General features: G+C 36.5%; 1 protein-coding gene and 1 non-coding gene across 3 annotated transcripts in view; both read left to right on the top strand.

Annotated features, from left to right (window-relative positions):
* Positions 1 to 17,262, top strand: part of TBCA (tubulin folding cofactor A) — a 102,151-nt gene that overhangs the window by 20,655 nt on the left and 64,234 nt on the right. The window lies entirely within an intron of this gene.
* LOC137222927 (U6 spliceosomal RNA) lies at positions 9,257 to 9,363 on the top strand. The gene has a single exon (XR_010942692.1). It is a non-coding gene; the product is annotated as a U6 spliceosomal RNA (small nuclear RNA).

The raw sequence follows: 17,262 nt of genomic DNA, 5'->3' as shown, positions 1-17,262 counted from the left end.
ATACTTTCAGTCTTCTTTACCTGTCCCCCCCAACCAAGGGTGAGATGTTTAACTTTTATTTATTTATATCATCTTTTGTATTTTCTACTGGTACTAGAAAGTATATGGGTCTCAAATAGATACTTTTATTTTCTGTATTTATATTACTCTTTTTAAACTAGCATTTCTAGTACTAGATTAAATAGAAGTAGTCTCAGGAGCCAATTTTGTTTGTAAGAAGAATGATTCTAAAGATTTTCTGTCTTTTGAATGGGCAATACTGTACATAATATTTTGTGATGACTCTGAATCTTCATTTTGAACATCTTGGGGTGAACACTGTGGCTGCCTCCTTAGTATCTATTTTTTCTTCTCTTGATGTATACCTGTATTTTCATTCCAGTGTCCACCGTTTTTTACCACACGCACATAGCTCATGTTCTTGAGGGAAACTGCTCCACTTCTAGCTTTAGGAATGGGCCTCTGAGTGAATCTAGCCAATCAGATTCCATTTCCTGGTTACAGGAATTGATTCAGGGTGATTTAGGCTGATCTAAGCAAGGTACACTTCAGAACTCTTGCTTAGAATTCTGGGACAGATGTGCTTTCTTCCATGTAATTGATTGTGGCTGCAGCTTTCTTTTGGCACTAGGGAATCTGGCCTTGAGATGAAGCTTGTACTGTGGGTGACAGAATGAAGAGACAAAAAGAAATTTCATAATATGTCTGCTGGATTAGGCAACCCTGAAGCAGATCCTCCCCTGGATTTTAGTTGCATGAGCCAAAAACTCCCTGTACTGTTTAAATCCCTTGAATTGAAATCGTGTTACTTATAATTGAGTACTAACTGATACATTTCTCGAATCCCTAATTTAGGTGTGTACCTATGTATAATGTAAGGAGTGATTTCCTTTACTGAACTGGCTAGGGATTTCCTTCCTTTCTTTCTGTCTCTCTCTCTCTGTTTTTTGTTTGATTTTTGTAAATTCTGTTGCTTTCGGCTTAACTTTTACCCCCTCTTTTCCTCTCCATTTCAGTGTCCTATTGAGATCTGATCCTCTGTATCAGAAGTAAGGAAGAATGCTGTCTTTCTTTAACCCTCCCCATCACCTCTCCACTCTTATCCTATTCAGTGCTGTTCTTTGATTGGGGGTGGGGGTGGTGTGGAAGAAAGAGGAGAAGGAGGAAAGGACAGATGAACCTATCTTGCCTTAATCCCAACCATTTGTTGTCACAGACTCTGTCCCTGCTTCTGTTCCAGTCCCTCAGTAGAAGAGTCACCACTTCTGTTGCAAGACCTGCAGTAATTTAGGAGGCATTCTTTTTATTTTTTAATTAATTAATTAATTTATTTTTGGCCGCGTTGGGTCTTTGTTGCTGCGTGCTGGCTTTCTCTAATTGTGGCGAGTGGGGGCTACTCTTTGTTGCAGTGCACAGCTTCTGATTGCCATGGCTTCTTTTGTTGTGGTGTACAGGCTCTAGGGGGCGGGGGCTTCAGTAGTTGTGGCTCGCGGGCTCTAGAGCGCAGGCTCAGTAGTTGTGGCGCATGGGCTTAGTTGGAATCTTCCCGGACCAGGGCTCGAACCCGTGTCCCCTGCATTGGCAGGTGGATTCTCAACCACTGCGCCACCTCTTGGCATCCGTTCTGTTTTTTTCCCTCGCTAGAAGCATAGTAATCCATAGTATACATAATATCCTGTAGAAAGTATTGCATGCACATACTTAATAGTGTTAAATAACCTTTTGTGGGATGGTTTATGAAGCTTAACACCAAGTATGTATAGCATTTTTCCCATGGAAAACATGCCTACTGAGATCCTAAAAACTTGACTATAATTAACATCTTTGCAGTGTAACTGAGTCCCTAATTGGAGAATGCTTGAATTATATTGTGACAGCTTGGTTTCGTGTTTACTTTAAATTTTTTCTGTCTCTTGCTTTCAGGTAATATTGTCAGCCATTAATGTAACTCTTTGTGTTCCTGCTTCTAGTAACTTGTACTTATGTCTGTCACTGTTCTTTTTGCTACTGCTAATCTATTTTAGGGGAACCTAGACTGTTTTTACTTCTGAATAGTGATGTGAAAATTGAGATTGTCAGAAGTCTGCTCTCTTATTATTGCTTTACTTGGACTATACTCTCTTTCTCTGGCCACCATAATATTATACATAACTCTCCTCTAGGAAGTAAGCTCCATGAAGGCAGGGATATATCCCCCAGAGGCCTGGTATAAAAAAGGACTATTGGTAAATATTACTAAATGAATGAATTTACTCTCTGTGACATTTTAAGTTCCTTGAGAACAGAAACAGTATCGTATCCTTCATCTCTCTTTAATATATTTAAACAGTCTTTTGAACTATTTTCAGTATAGACATGGCACAAAATTCCAGAGTTACCAAAAGATAGATACACAGTAAAACATGAGTCTGCCACCCCTATCCACTAGCCACCCAGTTTTTCCCTCTCAAAGTCAACATCATTACTCATTTGTGTGTGTGTGTATCCTTCTAGAGATATTCTGTACATGCACAAGTATTTACATTTATGTCTTTAAAAACAAAAAACAGATGAGAGTTGTTGGGCTGCACCCTGTAGGCCTGCAAGGCCTGTATTTGCCCAGTTTCAAGACTGAAGAAAGAGCCTGGAGTCAGCAACAGAGACATCAGTGGTTTAATGGATAGAGGGAATCTTACGTGTCTGAAGCAGGGTCCTGGAATGACACCCCACTGTGTGTCGCAGATGGCGGGCAGGACATGGTGGCGGTCTTCACCAGAGGTGGGGTAGGGGGTGACTGCCAGTTACAGGGGGAATTGATGTCAGGTTGGCTTATCATTTACCAGGGAAACTAGCAGAGGTGCGTGCCCCTCACTGCCCCTTTGATAAGAACAATCACTAGCTGGGCCCTGGGGCAAGTATACGGGAAGGTCAGTCCAGTGAGTAGGGTGTAGGTGAAGCAGGCACTGGTCAAGCAGGGGTTGTACGGAGAACAAGAGAACAGCCACCTTGAGTGGCATGACCATACAGTAATATACTCTGTAGACACTGTTTTTGCACATTGCATTTTTTGTTCTTTCATATTAGGATATATAGAGCAGCCTCAATTTCTTTTAGAGTATTCTTTATGGACATAACATATTTTCTAAAACCCAGTTTTCTATTGATGAACCTCTATATTGTTCCAGTATTTTATTCTGAAAGATACCTCAGTGAGTTTTCCTGTATGTGTTTTGTTTTGCAAATGTGCAGGTATATCTGTAGAATAAATTCCTACAAGTGGAACTGTTGGTGTAGGGGAGGAGAAACTTTTTTCTCTACCCTCGTAAATACTCTGGTTGGGACCCTGTAAATTAGACAAAAGACAGATTAACAAGAAAGAAACTACACAAGTTTATTAACACAAAAACAGGAATATTCAGTAATAACTCGAAAGGATGGTTAGCACTTGGCCTTATATAGCATCTTAACAAAAGAACAATAGATTTGTAGAGAAGGGATAATACAAAGGAAAAGGACTTTGAGTTTCTGGCAGATTGTGAGAAGGTAAATATTTGGGGGGTAACTATTGTATGGTAAGGGCTAATAAGTAGGTTTGCTATGTAGATTCCTCTGGTGCCTCTCTGGGCTGTTAAAGAGTCTAGAGTGATTAATCTGGTGGTTAACTTCTGTCTTGTGGTAGAGAGGGGAGGGAAGGCATTGTTAGAAATTTAGGTCCAGCTTTTAGGTAAGTTGGGGAGGGCAGATGACTTTTTTGTATCTGCTTTTTCTCTGTTGCCTTCAGCCCAAAATTATCCATATGATAAAGTGACCTATCTTGGGGTGGCTTTCTGCTAGCATTCACTGGCTCAAATGGCTTATGTGTTTTAAATTTTGAGAGATACTGGCAAGTTGCCCTCCAAAGAGTTTTATCTATTTATAATTCCACTAATGATTTAATACAGTGTTTTGTCAACATGCAGTTTAACATCTTTTTGGTTTGGAAAGAATTAAGCTGTGTTGGGAAGGAAAAATTTTCCTCTACCCTTTAAAGGTTCTTTCAGCTGGTCTAATAACTAAATTGACATGAGACAGATTAACAAGAGAAAGTCAAATTTAACTTTGTACATACAGGAACCCCACATACCTGAGAGTGTCAAAGACAGAAGGGTAAAATGAGGTGCACATGGCATCCTGGGCTAAGGAATGGAAAGGGGCCTGGGACTTCAAAGGAGAGGAGGGCAATTTACAGGACAGTAAGAAGAGCAGATGTTTGGTAATTAGATGTTTGCCCTGCCATACAGATGGGTCACTCAGATAAAATTTATTTCTGCTAATAATTCTGATTCTGAGAAAGACCCCCAATTTAAATTCTTCTTTGTAGTTAAGGGAGGGGCAGAAGTTTCTCTTGAGTCTTCAGGGTCTTGATTGGCTTTTAGCTCAAAACAATCCACATGCCAAGGTGGCACATTTTAGGGAGGCTCATTTGGAACCCCTTCCGTCCCACCTTTGCAACTTCCCCAAGAAGTTTCACAGTCCAGAAGTTGAGTTTGGTAGTTTACTTTATCTCACTGAATCAGTGTCTTAGTCCTGCGAGTAAGTCAGTTCAGTTAAACAGTTGTGTCTCATTTCAGGAGGCAGTGATGCAGGTGGGTTTCCCAAGGTAGGCCTACGGTGCAAGCAGTCAGGTGTTTAACGAGGCATTTTTATGGAAATAAAAGAAAAATAGTAGTTAATTGGGGGCAGACTGTAATCCCAATTTCTGAATTCTGAAGGCAGGCAGCTGAGAATTTCTAGATGTCTGTCTCTAAGTATCTTCAGATGGAGTGAGGGCAGGTAGTGACAATCTCATAGATTTTCCTGGTTTGCAGTTTGTATGTCTTTGGTGATTGTTTTGAATGGCCATACAGCAGTAGGCACAAAGATTGTCCATACATGAGCTGTTGTGATTTCTCTGAAGTTTGTATCAAGTTGTCTAACTTTAGCTTGTATGGCTTTGGAAAAATGGCAGTTTTAGTTCTCAATGACTCCAAATCAGAAGGGTGGGAGAAAAATTGTAAACATTAGTTTGGAGAGTTGTAGCCAAATATTGGAGGAAATTAAAAGAATTCAGGACTCAGTCCAGTTTACAATAGTAGGGGACTTCAACACCCCACTTACACTAATGGATAGACCATACAGACAGAAAATTAATAAGGAAACACAAGCCTTAAATGACATTAATGACATTAGAACAGATAGACTTAATTGATGTTTATAGGACATTCCATCTGAAAGCAGCAGAACACACTTTCTTCTCAAGTGCACACGGAACATTCTCCAGGATAGATCACATCTTGGGTCACAAGTCAAGCCTTGATAAATTTAAGAAACTTGAAATCATATCAAGCATCTTTTCTGACCACAACACTATGAGATAAGAATAATTACAGAAAAAAAAACTGTAAAATATACAAACATATGGAGGCTAAACTATATGTTACTAAAGAATCAGTGGATCACTGGAAAAATCAAAAAGGAAATCAAAAAATACCTAGAGACAAATGACAACGAAAACATGACAATCCAAAGCCTATGGGATGTAGCAAAAGCAGTTCTAAGAGAGAAGTTTATAGCAATACAATCTTACCTCAAGACACAAGAAAAATCTCAAACAACCTATCCTTACACCTAAAGCAACTAGAGAAGGAAGAACAAACAAAACCCAAAGTTAGTAGAAGGAAAGAAGTCATAAAGATCAGAGCAGAAATAAATGAACTAGAGACAAAGAAAACAACAGCAAAGATCAACGAAACTAAAAGCTGGTTCTTTGAGAAGATAAATCAATAAACCTTTAGACAGACTTATCAAGAAAAAAAGGGAGAGGATTCAAATCAACAATTTTAGAAATGAAAAAGGGAAGTTACAACTGACACCACACAAATATAAAGGATCATAAGAGATTACTACAGGCAACTATATGCCAATAAAATGGACAACCTAGAAGAAATGGACAAATTCTTAAAAAGACACAACCTTCCAAGACTGAACCAGGAAGAAATAGAAAATATGAACAGACCAATCACAAGTACTGAAATTGAAACTGTGATTAAAAATCTTCCAAGAAACAAAAAGTCCAGGACCAGATGGCTTCACAGACGAATTCTATCAAACATTGAAAGAAGAGCTAACACCTACCCTTCTGAAACTCTTCCAAAAGATTGCTGAGGACCTCCCAAGTTCATTCAATGAGGCCACCATCACCCTGATACCAAAACCAGACAAAGATGTCACAAAAAAAGAAAACTACAGGCCAGTATCCCTGATGAACATAGATGCAAAAATCCTCAACAAAATACTAGCAAACAGAATCCAACAATACATTAAAAGGGTCATACACCAAGATCAAGTGGGATTTATCTCAGGGATGCAAGGATTCTTCAATATACACAAATCAATCAATGTGATACACCACATTAACAAACTGAAGAATAGAAACCGTATGATCATTGCAATAGATGCAGAAAAAGCTTTTGACAAAGTTATGATAAAAGAAAAAAAAAAACCCTCCAGAAAGTGGGCTTAAAGGGAACCTTCCTCAACATAATAAAGACCGTATATGACAAACCTATAGCTAACATCATACTCAATGGTGAAAAGCTGAAAGCATTTCCTCTAAGATCAGGAACAAGACAAGGATGTCCATTCTCACCACTTTTATTCAACAGTTTTGGAAGTCCTAGCCACGACTATCAGAGAAGAAAAAGAAATAAAAGGAATTCAAATTGGAAAAGAAGTAAAACTCTCACTGTTTGCAGATGACATGATACTATACATAGAAAATCATAAAGATGCTATTGGAAGACTATTAGAGCTCATCAACGAATTTGGTAAAGTTGCAGGATACAAAATTAATACACAGAAATCTCTTGTATTCCTATACACTAACAATGAAAGATCAGAAAGAGAGATTAAGGAAACAATCCCATTCACCATTTCATCACAGAGAATAAAATACCTAGAAATAAACCTACCTAAGGAGGCAAAAGACCTGTACTCAGAAAACTATAAGATACTGGTGAAATAAAAGATGACACAAACAGATGGAGAGATATACCATGTTTTGGGATTGGAAGAATGAATATTGTGAAAATGACTGTACTATCCAAAGCAATCTACAGATTCAGTGCAATCCCTATCAGACTACCAATGGCAGTTTTCACAGATTTAGAACAAAAAATTTTCCAATTTGTATGGAAACACAAAAGACCATAATAGCCAAAGCAATCCTGAGAAAGAAAAATGGAGCTGGAGGTATCAGGCTCCCTGACTTCAGACTATACTACAAAGCTACAGTCATCAAAACAGTATGGTACTGGCACAAAAATAGAAATATAGATCAGTGGAACAGGATAGAAAGTCCAGAGATAACCCCATGCACTTACAGTCACATAATCTATGACAAAAGAAGCAAGAATATACAATGGAGAAAAGACAGTCTCTTCAGTAAGTAGTGCTGGGAAAACTGGACAGCTACATGTAAAAGAATGAAATTGAACACACCCTAACACCATACACAAAAATAAACTCAGAATGGATTAAAGACCTAAATGTAAGGCTGGATACTGTAAAACTTTTAGAGGAAAACATAGGGAGGACACTCTCTGACATAAATCACAGCAAGATTTTTTTTTGATCCACCTCCTAGAATAATGAAAATAAAAACAAAAATAGACAAATGGAACCTAATTAAACTTAAAAGCGTTTGCACAGCAAAGGAAACCATAAACAAAACAAAAAGGCAACCCTCAGAATGGGAGAAAATATTTGCTAACGAAGCAACCAGCAAGGGATTAATCTTCAAAATATACAAACAGCTCATGCAGCTCAATATCAAAAAAAAAAATAACCCAATCAAAAAAGGGCAGAAGATCTAAATAGACATTTCTCCAGAGGAGACACACAGATGGCCAAAAAGCACATGAAAAGATGCTCAACAGGGGCTTCCCTGGTGGCGCAGTGGTTGAGAATCTGCCTGCTAATGCAGGGGACACGGGTTCGAGCCCTGGTCTGGGAGGATCCCACATGCCGCGGAGCAACTAGGCCCATGAGCCACAACTACTGAGCCTGCGGGTCTGGAGCCTGTGCTCCGCAACAAGAGAGGCCGCAATAGTGAGAGGCCTGCGCACCGCTATGAAGAGTGGCCCCCGCTTGCCACAACTAGAGAAAGCCCTCGCACAGAAACGAAGACCCAACACAGCAAAAATAAATAAATTAATAAACACCTACTCCCAACATCTAAAAAAAAAAAAGTAAGATTGATTAAAAAAAAGGCTGCTCAACATCACTAATTATTAGAGAAATGCAGATCAAAACTATAATGAGGTATCACCTCACACCAGTCAGAATGGCCATCATCAAAAAATCTACAAACAATAACTGCTGAAGAGAGTGTGGAGAAAAGGGAACCCAACTATACCGTTGGTGGGAATGCAAATTGGTACAGCCACTATGGAGAACAGTATGGACGTTCCTTAAAAAACTGAAAATAGAGCTACCATATAACCCAGCAATCCCACTTCTGGACATATATCTGGAGAAAACCATAATTTGAAAAGATACATGCACCCATAGGTACTCAGCCATAAAAAAGAACAAAATAATGCCATTTGCAACAACATGGATGGACCTAGAGATTATCATATTGAGTGAAATAACACAGACACAGAAAGACAAATATATCACTTATATGTGGAATCTAAAAAAAGGCTACAGGTGAACTTATCTACAAAACCAAAATAGAGTTACAGTTGTAGAAAACAAACTTATGGTTACTGGAGGCTAATGGGGGGGGAGGGATAAATTGGAAGATTGGGATTGACATATACACACTACTATATATGAAATAGATAACTAATAAGGACCTTCTGTATAGCACAGGGAACTCTACTCAATACTCTGTAATGGTGTATGGGGCAGAGAATCTAAAAGAGTGTATATATGTATATGTATAACAGATTCACTTTTCTGTACACCTGAAACTAGCACAACATTGTAAATCAGTTATACCCCAATTAAGAAAAAAAACAAAAACAGTATAGAATCTAATATTCACAAAGGTGTATTAATGAAACATAATTTTTTCTCTAAAATTACCTCCATTTTAACTAAAGGTAGCCAAAGTAAGAGTACCTTGTTTGCAAAATAAGTCTAAATTCAATAAACTTGTTCTGGTTATTTACATAAGTGTAGCAATAATAGCAATTGATCATATAGGCTCTTTTAAATCTGCTTTCCTAGAACTTTTTCAAAAGGAGTCTCAGTGCTTGCTTCATCAGCACATATACTGAAATTGAGATGATACAGAGAAGATTAGCATGGCCCCTGTGCAAGGATGACATGCAAATTCATGAAGTGTTCCATATTTTTTGTATGCATGTGGCTGATTCACTTTGTTGTACAACAGAAACTAACACAGCATTGTGAAGCAATTACCCTCCAATAAAGATGTATTTAAAAAAAAAAAGAATAGGTTATTACAAGAAAAAAAAAGGAGTCTCAGAAGGAATTTTAAAATATTACTTCTCAAGCCCAGGAAGCCAAGCCAAGAGCTTGTCATAAGACTCTCACGTAATACCTGTAGACTTGGGTGAATTCCTCCCTTCTTGAGGCCCCCCAAAATCCCAAGGTACCTGTACCTGCCAGGAAGTGACCTTCCTGACTCGTCTGGTAAGGCTGCTGTGAACCCTGTAAGCAAGTTACCAAGCTGTTTTTCCAGGGGGCTTTATTGTCTCTATAAAGTCAGTCTTAGTTCCTTAAAGCTGTTTGGTCATACCTGAGTCTATGGACATTCTCAAACATGACATTCCAGCCAAAGCCTTGGCAATACAACCAATGTTTCCAGTTGTATCCTGTTATAAGTAGAGCAGATTCCTTTTGAATTTATGCAAGTAACTATACTGACATGTAAATAAGAATATTCACTACGAGTTTCCAAATTCTGGAAGGATCGGATAGGGAGAAAGAAATAAATGATTCAGTTCTGCTTCCAAAGGTATAATTTACCAAATTGCTGAAAGTCATAGTGAGCTTAAGAGGAAAGGTTTCCTTATATCTGAAAAACAAAACATTAGAGAACCATCATGAGAAGTCATAAAAATTATCATCCTTATTAGCTCATGTAGTCTCTTGTAATTAATTGTTGTTGATCTTCATCTTAGGTTAGCAGCTTTATGAATCAGTTTTCTATTAAAGTTTTAGTAATTTTTACCCAGTTCCATGTTATATAGATCCTAAACTTATCAAAAACCTGCATTCTAGAGTATTTCTCAGGTCTTTTCTGTGAATCTCCTTGAAGATGAAACATTTTTACAGGAACATTTTTATAGGAACATTTTTGTAAAGCATCAGAGTACAACAGTAACTGTAAATAACAAATGATTTAAATATACATTATTACAGATTTGATGAGAGTTCATTATAATGGAATTGACCAGGAAGTTTGGTTATTTCTGTGACATTCAACATTTTAGGATAGTAACTAGAATTATGGCTGATAACATAATACCAAGACACATCAGACTTGTAAGAATTTCTTATTATTTCAGGAGCAATTATGTTAATAACATAGATCTACACAAATGTAATGTAAGAAGGTTTTAGCATCACTTATTTGACGATGCTTACCACGTAATTTAACATACCAAATAAGCCTAGTTAATGTAGCATCTCTCTTTTTATAAGAAGAGCAAATCCTTTGAGATGTTTTAGGGGCCCTCTGAAAAATCCCAAATTTAGCGAGAGGTCAGAAGGACTTTAGTATTTGGTTTTGGGAAGTTTGTCAAAAATATTAAAAGGTTTGGACACTTGACTAAATAGGATTACAGATCATTATGAAACAATACTTAATTATCTATTTGACCAAAGTGATAATACAAGATTACAAAGGCAAATACAAAAGGTTACACAGTTGAAAGCAAAATTTAGCTCTTTTAGTATTGAGGACTCAGTTTTCCTAAAGTAATCAAAGACCTGATCAAGACAAAATTAAAATACACAAAATCTTGGCTTTCTAGGCAGATTACTTAAAAGATAAAAAATCTTTCATAATCTCTTATCAGGAGATGACCAATAGTCCAACAGAACTTCGTCCTTTTAACAGATGAAAAAAATTAAGTTCCAGTTTTAAGTAAGGACACTGTTGATTTTTAAGCTTAATTTCATAACTCTTATAATAAAATTCATTATTTTAGCCTTCTTGACCACACAAGTTAAAACTCCCTCTCTCTCTCTCTCTCTCTCTCTCTCTCTCTCTCTCTAAGCAAAACCACATCTCCATATCTCATATTCTCCTTGGCCAAAAACATATCCTAGTTTTCTTGCATACAGAGTTGTTTCTCCTATTATTTCCTGTATATTGTATGTATAGGCTTAATTACATACATTAACTAGAATTTTTAATCCTTAGAAACCTTAATTTCTAGTGAGAAATAAGAATTAAGCAATTATGAACTATTAAACTGGCATTAGATTGTCAAATTTATGAATACATTTCATAATTTCTAGAAACATGTACCCTTTTAAATATTACAGTCTTTCATTGTGGCAGAAGACATGTTTGCTTCTCATACCCATTTTTTTTCTTTAGTTTCTCTGTAATAGAAATCCAAAAGTAGATAAACCTATGTTTAATAATTAATTTTTCTGTGTTTTATCTTATTTAGAAATGACCTAGATATTCAATGAATTTAACTTAACCATTATTTAACTTAATTTAGCAAAACTTTAAGGGTGTAAGTTACCAAGGAGATTTGGGAAACTCTTTAATCATAAAAGAAAGTTCTTTATTACTTTTTCATTACTAAAAAGTTCACCTAAATCTCTTACCTCATTTATATTTATTTAATTCATGTGTTCTTAACAGTCATGTTCAGGTTACCTACAAAAACTTTATCAGACCTTAGGCAATGTCAGTCATCATCCTGAGTTTTTTTTTTTGGCTGACAAATTTTGTAACAGATATCATGAACTTATTTGACTTTAAACCTAGGAAGAATGAAAGTATTATACTTAATGTTGATACCTCTAAAAGACATGCTTGTATTAATAAACCAACGAACTTAAACTAGCTCTTATTTACCAAAAATGATCATAGATCACAGGAACTTGAAAAAACATTTGAGTTAGTTTCTGATGTGTTTCTGAGATTTAAAAATACTTAATTTATAAAAGTTTGATTTTATGCCAATTACATAGTGCTCTTTTATAAGTGAATTTTGGCAATACCATTCAGAGGTTAAAAAAAAAAGTACCTTGTCTATAACATACATAGATAGACATACAATAAACATACAGATAGAAACGTAGATCTTATGAAAAAAATTTTTTGCCATGAATCAGGTATGACTACAAAACTCACTAGTCATAAATAACAGTTGGAATAAGTTAAGTTTATCTGCTCAGATGGCTAAAGCTTTTTTAGAAACAAATATCTGTGAGAAGGCACCTAAGATTTGTATTTGTCCTTGAACTAGATTTTGGGCAAGGGTGTTTCTATAGCACTGTGTATTTTTTAAAAGCCTCTGTTTCTGTTCTTTCCCTTCATTCTGAGGTATTGGGGATGGTCTGGATAAGAGTTCTCAGAGAGGTTACAAGCCGTTTTTAGTTAATAGGGGAGGTTTGGCGATGGGTGGAACTTGAATGGGCCTCTAGAGCAGCATTTCCAGTTTTGCAATGATTTGTCCTCAAAAGATTTGGGTTGTAACTTAAATGACGTCATAGGTTGATCCGCCCATCCACCTACATTATTCTCAATTTGCTTGTTTCTCTCTGGGTACATAGTTTTATTTTCACATAGGGGAGAAGGCATAAAAAATTTTCTATCAGGCTCTGAATATCAGCTATGGGCACAAGTTCAGTCAGACCAGTTGCCCCCCATCTTATTTTCTGCCCATGTTATTATCCACTAATCTCAGAAAGTAATCCATTTACAGAAACTTTTGAGGATCCTCTCTACTTTAAGACATTCTTTTGAACTATGGTCCTTAGTTTGGCCTTTGGCTAAGGAATGAAAGATATCTAAAGAGGATCACCTGTAGCCTCAAGTGGTCTTACTTTAAAAGGTAACTGTTTAATAGTCTCTTCAGAGTGGAAAGGCAATTCAGATAGAGAATTAGTGAAACATGAGTACTCAGGAAAAGAAGGATAGAGGGGAACCCTAGGAGTAACGTTAGTCTCAGTGTCCTCCTGTTTTAGGTAGCTCCCATGTCTTCATTTTTTCATAAACCTTTTATAACAGATCTTTCAGTGAAGCTATTTTGGGATTTTGAAGTCTTTTTGAGGCTCCTGCATACCAATTAAATAGGTATCCCATTCTATTTGATTTGGAAGCCCTTGCTTTTAAGTGCACTTTTTATTTTTCATTGAACTATAGTTGATTTACAATGTTGTATTAGTTTCAGGTGTACAGCAAAGTGTTTCATTTATATGTATATGTGTGTGTATATATATATATGTATACACACACATACACACACATATTCTTTTTCAGATTCTTTTCTATTATAGGTTATTACAAGATATTGAATATAGTTCCCTGTGCTATACAGTAAATCACTGTTGTTCATCTATATTATATATAGTGGTGTCTATCTGTTAATCCCATACTCCTAGTTTATCCCCCTCCCCTTTCCCCTTTGGTAACCGTAAGTTTGTTTCTATGTCTGTGAGTCTGTTTCTGTTTTGTAAATAAGTTCATTTGTATTACTTTTTAGATTCCACATATAAGTGATATCATATAATGTTTGTCTTTCTCTGTCTGACGTATTTCACTTAGTATGATAATCTTTAGATCCATCCATGTTGCTACATGTCAGTTGCATCATTTGCAAATATTTTCTCCCAATCTGTAGGTTAAGTGCACTTTTTGAATTATCTTATCCAGTTGGATGATCCAATTCCTCATAATAGCCATTGTAATTCTAGGTTGTAATTCCCCTGAGTGCTGGCAGCAGTTTGGTAGGACCCTAGCCGCAAATGGAGTTCAACCCACATTTCTGTCCAGCCATATTTTGGAGTCCTCAGCCTGATGGTTACCAGGCCAAGTTCTCAGAACAGAAAACAAGCTTGGTAAGATGTTGGCCTTTTGAAAAAGATGTCTACAGCTTCCAGAACTGCAGTTCTTAGACATGAAATAGCAGGTGTGCCAGAAAATGGTGCATTTAACTCTTTGGATTCTTAGAAGGGGGAATTTATGTTGGATGTGGAGTTTAATTTCTATTCTTTTGTTAAGGGAGTCCCTAAGGCTAGCTGTTATACTTCTTCCACTTAACTTTGTCTTTCAGTATGCAGTTGTTTAGGATAAGAGATCTCTCTCTGAAAGAAAAAAAGTTTTGTCTTCAAATATAGTCAATTTAATCTCAATAGTGACTCAAACCAATAAGCCTTCTTATTATGGCATAACCAGGGATGAGAGAGGTGTCCCATAAGAGAGTGCAAAAAGATGCAGCCCTTATAAGATTCAGAAAGTTCACTTCCAAAGATAGTCTAAAAAGTAAAGTCCTTCATTGAAAGCCATGAAGGTTGAGATGGCAAAGGCCCCTTATGGACTGGGACAAACTCCTTTGAGAACTGGCACAGGCAGTACAAAGAGATTTTCCAAACCCTAGTCTATTCAACTGGCCACCAGGTGCACCCTGGTAAGTGCACCTCCTGGATGGCAGAGACCAGAAAGAATATTTTCACTAGTCACAAAGCCAAGCTCTTAAGACATAGAACAAGAAAACAGTGACCATTTCTGGGAGGAAAAGGATCAACAAAACCCATGAGTACTCATACCAAATAACCAAGAGTTGCTAAACCGAAGGAACTAGTTCCATAAGTATTTTTTCCTGCTAATCTAAATTGAGAAAGGGAGAAAACGAGACTTTCACCACCATTCTTCCACCAGACTCTGCAGGTAGAGATCCGGGTGTCTGATGTGGTAAGAATTCTTACCTTTTGTTGGCTCATGTCAGAGGTCCCAGAATCTTCCTACTTCAGCAGCTTGGGAATGAGTAGTGCCCAACCGGGTGGGATCTCCTGGCTGGCTCGCCAAAAGTGTTGGAAAGGAAAAATTTTCCTCTACTCTTCAAAGGTTTTTTAGACTGGTCTAATAATCAAATTGATGTGACACAGATTAATAGGAGAAAATAAAATAAAATTTTGTACATACAGGAAACTCACATACATGAGAGGTTCAAAGACAGGTAAAGTGAGGTACAGTTGTCACTCAGTATCTACAGGGGATTGGTTCTAGGACTTATTGCAGATGCCAAAATCCTTGAATGTTCATCTCAGTTGGCCCTCCATATCTGCAGATTTCTCATCTGTGGATTCTGCCAACTGAGAATCATAAACATAGTACATGATCCAAAATTGTTTGAATCTGTGGGTGTGGAACTGGCAGGTACAGGTATATTTATTGAAGAAAATCCATGTATAGGTGACTCGTGGTACAAACCTGGGTTGCTCAAGGGTCAACTGTATATATGCTATCCTGAGCTAAGGAGGAGTGGAAAAGGGTCTGTGGCATCAAAGAGGGGAAGGACATTTCACAGGATAATAAGAACAGATGTTTGGTAATTAGATGTTTGCCCTGCCATACAGATGGGTCACTCAGATAAAATTTATTTCTGCTAATAATTCTAATTCTGGGAAAGACCCCCAATTTAAATTCTTCTTGGTAGTTAAGTGAGGGGCAAAAGTTTCTCTTGAGTCCACAGGATCTCTATTGCCTTTTAGCTCAAAATAATCCATATGCCAAGGTGACACATTTTGGGGAGGCTTGCTCTGAACCACTTCAACAGGATAAGTGAAAATGTCCAAGTATGTTTAGTTTTTATAGGAGAGTACTTTCCACATTGTTGAAAATAACAACAACAGATGAGGCATACAGGTATGCTAAACAATTTACATTAATTTCACTTCTGACTATAGTCCTAAAAGGAGAAAATCTTTTTCTTTTGAAACACTAAATTGTAGAGCTGATGAAATACCCCTTAGAGATTCTCTATCTCCCAGTTTCCCAACACTACCCCCGCCGCAACAAAAACAGTCAAGAGAGGGAGATAATTTGCTCCAGATTATCCAGCTGATTACTGGTAGAGCTAGAACTAGGAAGCTTTCTAAAATTACTACACTACACTTGGTCATTGCACAAATGTGAATTCCTCAAAATGACTTTTCTGTTCTAAACTATTACAAAAAAAAATTTGTTAGATTTTATTCAAAGTTTGATCCTTGAAACTAGGCTTAGTAAACTTTGACAATAAGTTATTTTTCAGTTCTTTATTTGAATTTTAGTTTTTAAACAATACATTTATGATACCCAAAGAATAACTATTGGTTATGCTAGAACTAAGTTAGTTTAATAAACAGTCCAGTTTTACTTTCTGAACATTGCTTTCTTACTCAGTTCTGCATTAGTGTACTTACTTAGGAGAGCACATGACTTGCTTTGGTTTCTGAGAAGATTCATCTTGATATCTCCCCTTAAGAGAAATTTTGGAGAGTACTTTAATACTGTTGAAAATTATAAGATAATAACAGATTAGGTGTACAGATGTGCTGAACAATTTAAATTACTTTTGAACAGAGTCCTAAAAGGAGAAAACATTTTTCAAATACAAATCTTAAATTCAAAAAGCTAAAGGAAAATACATATCTAAACTTTATGTTTCAAATACTATTGCCAAAGAATCTATCTGGGCAAAGAGACTAAGAATAAGCAGAATAGACTTTAAAAGACCAATAGCACCTTGCTAGCACATTGCTAATAAGGACTAATAGGTACTTAAACTGATGAAAGTGATTCAGACAACAACGTATTAATCCCCTACTGTGCCCTGTTTTTAGCTGTTAATAGACATTAGCCTTTTAAAGAAAGACTAACACTATTATATTCATTTTCTAAGCTTTTGATACATCAGTGAACTGTAATAGCCACTTGCTATATTTGATCTTATAGCTCAGTGCATTTTCCAGAATACTTTTGAGAATGCTAACTGCTCTGAAAGTTTAGAGTCTATGTACTCTTTAAGAATGCTTGATTGGGATTGACATATATACACTAATATGTGTACAATGGATAACTAATAAGAATCTGCTGTATAAAAAGTGAATAAAATTCAAAATAAATTCTTAGTGTAATAAGAAATTATTTTATATTACATTTTGATTATTGTAACCAAAATATTTTATAGAAGTCATATGGGAGTAATAAATGCTGATATATTTTTTGCTGACAAAGAGAACATTATATATAGTAAAAGTGATCATTTTAAGATAGTT

This window comes from Pseudorca crassidens, chromosome 3 (genome assembly GCF_039906515.1).
Source record: "Pseudorca crassidens isolate mPseCra1 chromosome 3, mPseCra1.hap1, whole genome shotgun sequence".
NCBI lineage: Eukaryota > Metazoa > Chordata > Mammalia > Artiodactyla > Delphinidae > Pseudorca > Pseudorca crassidens.
Note: the sequence above shows the minus strand (reverse complement) of the source record. Positions and strands in the feature narration are given on the sequence as shown.